The following is a 6,977-nucleotide window of genomic DNA, read 5'->3' on the forward strand; positions in this document are numbered from 1 at the left end:
TCTTACAAAATTGCTTCCTTGAATTATTTTCATTTCTAAAGATAACTGAAGTAAGCATGACTTGTATGAGAAACATGCAACTTGGGATGGGATGTTTTCATTGAGTAAATCATAGTATTCCTATGTGATATTCAACATGTACATTTTATTAAGTTTTTCTATTTTTCAAGTGTTCAAATGTTTCAAATTTGTGAGACCACTTAAATGTTCTACAACACGTCTGGAGTTATTTTTTATGGATCAAAGAAAAAGATTTACCTTTAAGAAAAAGAGCCTGCAGATCACCAGCCCCACCAGCAAAACACCACCTGTTAAAGAGGAACCACCATGTTTTAGAGCTCCTTTGCTATCTTATCGCCTGGATGCCCTGCAATCAGCGAGGGAAAAGTGAATATCAAGAAATTTTTACAGGAGGATGACATAGTAGTAGTCCACGGCCAGAAGGTTGGAGGAGGTCGGTGATGCAGTAAGACATAACAAAAATATAAATATAATAACTTTTTTTTTTAAAGAGAAAAGAATAGAATGGATAAAAAAGAAAATTTGTGTTTTGAAATGTCAACTCAGAGTTCTGACCTTAAACTAACTGAAATGCTGTGGCATGACCGGAAGAAGGCTTTTTGGTCAAGACATCCAGAAATATTCATGAGCACAGCTGAAAAGTTTTGTAGTGAGAAATGGTTGAAAATCCCACCATGTCATTGTTTAACTCTGATAATAAGCTACAAGAAACAAATGATGGCGATACTGCTGCTAAAGGTTAAAAAAAACACACTTTTTACAGATTGCACTGCAGTTGCTTGATGTATTCACTAAAGAACAACTATTTGTTTTACAAGTTTACTCATACTACATTAGTCTATAATCGTGATTTAAATGATAATCAGACCCGATTTTATCACTAATTACTGGAGAAATTCTGGTCATTGTAAAATGTTCTCAAAAACTTCCCTGCAGTTGTCTTTAAAAACTGGATGAAAAAAACATGTCTGTCTACAAACAGAAAGGCGGGGGAATACTGTATTATTCTGATATCCTGAGAGTGCGACCTGGTGATTTACTCCAGTCAATGAAAATTAATGGCAATCTCATCAATGTACCTGCCAGTTCCTGACAGAGTAAATGCCTGTTTTAAATGGAAAAAGTCACAAACATTACACTCATGTGCGATTTAAAATCTAATTTCAGTGTAATCTTCCTCAATGAAAAACCAAGGGCATTAAAATGGAGTTGTCCTGGTCCTTTTCATTACAACAGCACAATCAGACAAACAGTGAGGGAAATGACAAATAGATGAGGTGGAAAGTGGAAATGCTGGTTTTTCTATATCTTATCTAGTAGCAATGGCTGAGGCGTTTGAAGCCACCAAGAAATACAGAATACATACAAAAAGGTGAATATTTTGTAAGTATTTTGCAAAGTGTGCATTATTTATTGTTTTTCAACCCGTACCACATTTTTTATAACAATGGAAACAGTTTTAACCACGTGTCTCAAACTGTGAGCTACTAGAATTTTTTCTCTTTTTTTAAATGTGTGAATGATGAATTGCTGCTACAGTTTTAAACAAAGTAAAATAAAGCAAACTGATTATTATTGCACTGATAGCTTCTCTTCAGCATTTTAAAATACTCGTGTTTCACACCCTGTGGAAATTCTGTCATTACCAATTGGTCTACAGAGAAACTAAAACTTCTATTCCTCTGTTCAGACTATCATAATACATCTAGAGCCGATTGGAACTTTGATTGCAAGCACCTCTTTGAGCTACTCGTGCAAAGGTTTGGCTAATGCATATCTGCACAGCTGACAATGAATCATTTTGTTATAGGCTTCACTGAACGAACAGCTTGGCTGCTGTTGCTGAACTTTTTGTTCATGCTCAGGGGATACTTTCTGTAAAACAGCTCATGTTTCTATACAGGTTTTCACTGGCAAATGAATGCAACAGGTTAGTAGAGAAAACTGGTAAATGTAGTTTTGCAATGAAAGAGATGCAAAATCCCAGATTAAAAATAACCAGAAGAAAACTCAGTGACTAAAAGTTTTCTAAAGAACAATACAGTGCATGGTCAGCATCCTGTTAAATTACAGGCAGATATTAGCCTCACTTTGAACCTCGTATGTATTACCAATAGATTCAGGTATAACCATCCATTCGCCACTTGCAACAATTTTCATTTTCAGAATTTGGCAGGAGAGCAGATTGCACCGCAAAACTCGTGCTGAACTTCTTTCTCAAAAATACTATAAGGCAGGTTTTTAATATTTCCTGTATGCTCATGCTGCTGCAAATAACCTAGAATCTGTGAGAAATTCCATGTATTCATTGATGAGGCTTGGCTATCTAAGCTCACAAGATGTACTGAGAAAAAAAAAGTATTAATAGAACAAAAAAAATAATACAAATAAGAAACTCCCAACTTCTCACTCTAAAAAAATTTCACACTCAGTCCTTGTCCTTGACAAGAAATACCTGTGATTGGTCAAAGACTATTGTGAAAGGCCACATTTTTCTAAAGCCTGAAAACTGATGCAAGAGGAGATGCTGGAGTCTAAAACCAAACACAAAAAAAGATCTATCCATGTTTTAACTAATGAAAAAACAGAAAAATATGGTGAATAGTAAAAAATCGTTTGTAAGTCTTTTGTAATTAGCAACATTTTTATTCTTTCAGCATTTTGAAAGTAACATCAGAAGAGCAAGTAAATCTTACCCCTGTAACCCAAATCTATGCTAATACATGCGAGGCTCTTACTAAGGCTAGACGAGCACTAAATATTGCCAGATTCGTCTATGAAAGCGTAAGTCCAATGTTAAACTAGCCAAGTATAAAACAGCTAAAGCAAGCAGTATAATCTCATATCACAGCCTGTTTTCTGAAAATTGTTAAGTCTGTGTATTCCTGCACAAGGGGATGTATTCAGAAGCATGTGCATGGAGCGTGCTGGTCAGAAACTATGGTGGTGAATTCTTCAAGATCTGACCTGAGAGCTCCACTTCTGCTGCTTACACTCCATTAGTGCTTCGATTCTCTGCTCCCATTTGCACCAGGCACCCATTACCTGCAGCTGACAAAGAGAAAAGATGGTGTCAATGTACTGCAGAATATTACAATTCAAATGACCTATACAAAACAGCACAAGTGCATGTCTTTGACATTTGATATTTGGTTCTCATCCTCTGTATATGACTGACAGCGTTTGTTTCAAACGTTAATACAATTAAATCCGATTTGAAAACAAACAAACTTAGCACATTTGCGTTTGGTTGATTATTTCTTTGTTGTTACAATGCTTCTTTGCAAGAATCTGGAAAATGCATTTGTAGGCATAGAGCAGAGTTGAGTATGTGGGTTGTGCCCATTAAAATCTTCTCTGCCAATGCCAAACAGCTTGTTTGGTGTCATTTATTGGATTAGATGATTGAAGTCTGAAGAAACGGAACATAATGGCAATTTAATATTTTATTCATTTAACAAACAGGGACATATGGAAGAACCATACATAGCCACAACAGTCTGGCACCTCCTCTACATGCTGGTGACCAGCTTGGTCACACAATGCTGCTCGATGACGTTTGTTGCAAGTCAGCGAATGTTTTTGTGCTAGTCACTATGGCTCAAACAGCATGCCCAAGCTGATCCCACAAGTGTTGAGTGGGGTTGAAGTCAGGACTGGAGACAGGCCATTCAATCCTCTTCACTCCCAGATTCTGGAGGTAGTTTCTGATAAACCCTGCCCTGTGGGGACAAGTGTTGTCATCTAGGAAGATAGAGTTCGGTCCAAGACTGTGGAGATATGGGATTTATACTGGTTTCAGTCTCTCATTTCGATAAGTCTCTGCATTGAGATTGCTGCCGAAGATAGAATTTGGATTCGGTGCTGAAGTTAACGTTCCCCCCCCATGTTTAGGTGTCAGTGCACATGTTGGCAACACCAGCACAAAAGGGCCAGATAGTGAGAGGCAATGGCAGACCTCCTGGCAGTCCTGTGAGACCGGAGTTTGGCTGTGTGCACTCTTTTCTGGATTGTCTGGGTGGAGACTCGTCGGCCATATTATCTTGCAAACCTTGACTGTAAATCTATAGAAGTCTGCCTAGGGTTCCCAAGTTCTGAGAGGGTGAGGAAACAGTCTTGTTGTAGTGCTGTCTTCTTGGGACACTTTGCGGCTTGTCTCTGACATCCCCTGTTATATGGAACTTAGCCTTCATTTTGGAGATGGTACTAAAGCTTACTCCAAGTAATGCTACAACTTGGTTTTGAGGAACTGTAGCTTGAAGTTGCCTTATGGTATGGCCCTAACCAGGTCAGTCAATATGATGTTAAGATGTTTGGCAATGGCAGAGACGATTTGGCAAGTTTTTCATGAGTGCAACCCAAACACTCAACTCTGTTGCTTAACCCATAAATGCATTTTCCTTACAAATGTGGCACCATTTACGGAGAAATAAACAGGCCTTTCAACAGTATAATATTTATTCCCATGAAACATTTTTACAACAAAGATAAAAAAAATTCTTTACTTTTTGTGCTAAGCTCATAGTATTGATTTCTATTTATTCTACCGTAACCCTATAAAAACTGATTTCAAGTTTAATTCAGTTTAGTTCCTAATGGACATAATTAAATCTACAGCAGCCAAGAATCTAGTGAGCAAAAAACGCCAGAATTTCAAAATAGACAGCCTGCAGTTCCCCTACACCACTAACAGATCAGCCCAGGCAGGTGCTTAATTTGACTAAAATTGAATTGGTGGTCAGATTTCCTTCTTTTTTTAATCCAGTCTTCCAGATGAAACTAATCTGCTTAATCAACTGGGATAGGCCAATGTAGCGAGTCGTGACTTACACCGTCTAAAACCTAAAAACATACCCCAGAGGAGCTGCTGGAGTCTGGATTCCCTCTCAGACTACATGAATTAAAATACGTTTTATCTTTTTTGGATGAAATGATGAATGTGTTACATGTTTTAATTCCAGAAACAAATGACAGTATGTTACTCATATTGTATTTCAATGAGAGAGACTAAAGGATTTGATAAACATGAGTGAAATGGTGGGGGATTATTATGGTCAATGATGGCTGTAAGAGTAGTATGAAAACAAAGAAATTACGGGGAACAGGTAAAACAAACAACAACGTTTCCAGCTGAAAACACTTAAAGTATGACCATACAATACAAACAGTCTGTCTCCTGAAGATTAGCAACAAGTGAAACAGTCCCCTCAGAACAGTCAGCGAATAAGATTTCTTTTTCTTAAATTTGTATAGTTTTTTATTTTTAGAGGTGGCAAGAAGCATTTTATTCTCTATGGCTTAGAGAATAAAACCAAAGGCATCCATAAAATCCAGAAAGTCGGCTGCATATATTTGTGAATTTGACTATTTGCCAAAATGCTTGTTGATTCCACTGCTACGGTATATATCTTCTATATTATATGCAACTGTTTGTGAGAAAAATTGCACTCTGCATGAATACATTTAAATTTAAAGTTAAAAAAATTTGCATTCTTAAAATAACGTGCTTTTTAGTCCTATAAATATACAAACACTTTATTTCCACAGCAAAGCTACACAAGTCTAGGTCAGATGACATCAGAAAACTGCATTTAATCAATATGAAGCAACAATGGGATGCAAATTATTCAATGTGCTTATCGAAATGTTGTTCTTCTTTAAAAAATGACACAGATAGGTACATGAAGCATAATGGGTTTGAGTCTGAGGCCTACTGGGAAAAAAAATTACACAAAAAACCTTTGCTTAGCAGGGAACACTATACCTGACTGTGCCGCTCCTGGGCCTGCTGAGTTGGACTCTGTAGCTGCTTCTAATTTTGCTGCATACGACTGTTCCTCTCGAGATCCAGTCAGCTCTCGTGTAGGTCGGGCAGCAACTGAGAGATCCTTGCTTCAGGATGTCCAGCTACTAAACCACAAAGGAGGCAGGGCGCCGAGAAGAAGGGAAAAATCAATCGAGTGCACAGAGACTACACTGTCTGTGCAGCCAAACTGTTCACTCTGTAGCTAAGGCTAAAATGCACCATGGTTCCGATTCTCCAAGGTAGATACTCACATGCAGGCAGAATCCTGTGCTTCTTGGGCAGGCCTATGGCTTTGCTAATTCTGTCATGACTATAGCAGAGGATGAAGCTTCATTTTCTTATTTAAATCTAATGCCTCTTTAAACAAACATTTCAAATGCACACACCGAATTAGTAAACAATGCAATCCAATGGCTTAGATGGAACCTTAGTCGCTGCATTGCCTTAGTCTTCAAAAAGGACAAGGCTAAAACTGTCTGAGCAAAGATTCTGTCACACAAAAGATTTCTGAACAAAATAACTTTTAGAAGATAACACAACAGTGTTTAAGTGTAACAATATGTGGAAATCCTGAAGCAACACACAAAACACAACTGTTTCAGCATGAAGTCTCGCAAGGATAAGACAGACTGTAAAACAGGACACAAACAAACATTTCCCTGACCAGTAAGAGTGGCAACCATATTAAACAGGCCACTAATTAGTATAACCTTCTTGTGCTAAATCACAAGAGGTGAAGGCAAGGAGGGGGGAGAGAGAAAGAAAGAGAGAGAGCGAGAGAGTGAGAGAGCAAGAGAAAGAGAGGAAGAGGAGGGAGCTTGGGTGAAAGGAAGGGAGGATAGCAAACGGAAGACAAACAAACCTAGATCGTAGGCTTTAGACCAGTCTGCCTGATGCTGCTGCAGTGTCGCTGATGCAGAGGGAGTCCCAAGCAAGATGGAGACTCAAACAAGACCCAGGACAAACCATACAGAATACTCCATGAAACCAATCAAAAACAAGAATTAAAAAAATATTTTATCCCCATTCCTTTTTCTCGACGTAGCTCTGATCTCATCTCACTGTCCATTATTGCTTCTCGGAACAAGTCAAACAAGTCTGACGGTTATTCCTGAATTAAAGATAAAAATTATGCAGAAATCCATTTCAC

General features: G+C 38.1%; 1 long non-coding RNA gene across 1 annotated transcript; it reads right to left on the reverse strand.

Moving 5' to 3' along the window:
* Window positions 1-258: 258 nt before the first annotated feature.
* On the reverse strand, window positions 259-5,923 carry LOC102192620 (uncharacterized). Its single transcript, XR_311963.1, has 3 exons — window positions 5,786-5,923; window positions 2,989-3,072; window positions 259-308 (listed from the first exon to the last, which is right to left on the reverse strand). It is a non-coding gene; the product is annotated as an uncharacterized LOC102192620 (long non-coding RNA).
* Between the last annotated feature and the right edge of the window lie 1,054 nt (window positions 5,924-6,977).

This window comes from Pundamilia nyererei, unplaced genomic scaffold (assembly GCF_000239375.1).
Source record: "Pundamilia nyererei isolate P.nyererei 1_Seehausen unplaced genomic scaffold, PunNye1.0 scaffold00112, whole genome shotgun sequence".
In the NCBI taxonomy this organism is placed as follows: domain Eukaryota; kingdom Metazoa; phylum Chordata; class Actinopteri; order Cichliformes; family Cichlidae; genus Pundamilia; species Pundamilia nyererei.